Genomic DNA, 1,949 nt, shown 5'->3' on the forward strand with positions numbered 1-1,949 from the left:
CCCCCCCCCCTCCTTCCACCCCACACTCCTAAAGAAGGGATAATGGATTAGAGATTCAATATATTTCTCGCGTCAGCTCTGGTTTCACACTTTATATAAATGTCATTTTCAATATAATATGTCGTCAATATAGTTTAGAGATTGGTAATGTAGTTCTAGAGACATTTCTTGGAGGCAGATGCGCTAAAATATTCTCATTGGTTGGTAGGTGTGTATGGCAAGAACTGAGGGGTCGACTAAACACACGGAGGACCAATTGATCCAAAGTTTAGTGGTTTGTTGATCGAAAAAGTATCAAAATATGGCACCAAGCTGGCAGTAAGCCAACCAATGAGATTATTTTTGTGTCCGGTAAAACTCTGCCTCTGAAAAACTGTTAAAGAAAAACAAAAATTACATCACATGTTCTTCTCAATATTAAATGATTGGATCCCTTCAAATGGGACAGCACCCTTTTCACCAGTGTACCCATATGTTTCTTTGTTTGTACCTCTACTGACTTCCCTATCAGACCAAATGTGCCATGTTGAAGATATCTGCCATCTGTCCACACAGTCAGCAAAACAACACTGTGGTTTGTGGATCCTGAAGGTGTCACATCTTAGTCGATTACACCGCCATTTCTAAATGTGTCACGCACACACACCACGTACAAATGGTTCCTGTTTATATTGTGCTGAAACAACACTCTCTCCCCTCTCTCTCTCTCTCTCCTAACACTGTACTCTCTCTTCTCTATTCCCACTCTGTTGCCATATTTTCAACAGAATCTGTGGATTTAGTTCAGATTGTTAAGTGATTGCTCTGAGGGATGTTGCTCTGAAGGGGAACACATGTCACTACCCTGCCGTTCTCTGCACACCTGGATATGAATGCAGATTTGGGCAAATAATATTTTGTGTTTGGTAAATCCTTCAAATATCTAAATCACTTCAGGCACCAGATTTTCAGACTTTTTTCAACAGGTCAGATTAAACACAAATGCTCCCTTATACACCTGTACTGTTACTTTGGCCAGATTTCTAGAAAGGTTGTGTTTGAGTGTGTACTAACTAAGGCAGCTAAAAGGAAAAAACACACAAAAAAAATAAAAAATAAACACAGTAGGCGCTGCAGAAACACGCCCATGATTCAGTATACAAGACAAACAAACACAGTTTTATAGGTTTATCTTTTTTCCATTCACTAAATATTTAAAACAAGCGTCACATGACTAGTCATCATAAATGGTGATAATTTATGCAATTTTTAAAATCTTCCTTTTTCAGGATGATGGAATACCTGAAGGAAGAGAGATGTGTGTGAAGGAGTTTTTTTGTTTTTTTTAAGCCTTCCTGTTGTTATGTGTGGTTCCTCTTCTTTCCACCCACTAGGGGGAGCTCTGACTCAATAGCACCAGGGGATAGTTTGCCACTAGGAGTCAGAGATGAAAGGCTCCCTCCTCCCCTCCACACGGCCCATCCATTCAGGGGATAAGTCAGGTGTTAGCTGAACCACTGCAAATCCAAAATTCTCAGGCCGTCCACACGGTGATCCAGAACTGAGGGTCAAATACCACAGGGTAACTTCATTCACAGTCCAAAAGTAAAAGGTCCTTTAGGCCAAAACACATTCAAACTCTGCCTGTCTCCGTGCATGTGCACAGATCCATTAGCATGGATGCTAAAACAGAAGGTTAAAAAAATGTATAAAAACCCAGAGAACGAGAAAAAGAGAAGGCAAAAGATAAGCGTTAATGGGATGTTTTTTTGTTTTTTTTCCACTGTCAAACTAAGCACAGCGTTTGCTTAACAGTCATTCATTGACATTCATCCGGTGATGTGTCGTCTGCCGAGCTCAGATGCATAGACTGAATGCAGAAAGGAGGGAGAGGAGGAAGAGAGGGGAGAGACAGGGGAAGGTTAACTGCAAATAGGGGACGGTCAGGGAGGGAGGGGAGGATGGGGAGG

Source organism: Etheostoma cragini, chromosome 19 (genome assembly GCF_013103735.1).
Source record: "Etheostoma cragini isolate CJK2018 chromosome 19, CSU_Ecrag_1.0, whole genome shotgun sequence".
NCBI lineage: Eukaryota > Metazoa > Chordata > Actinopteri > Perciformes > Percidae > Etheostoma > Etheostoma cragini.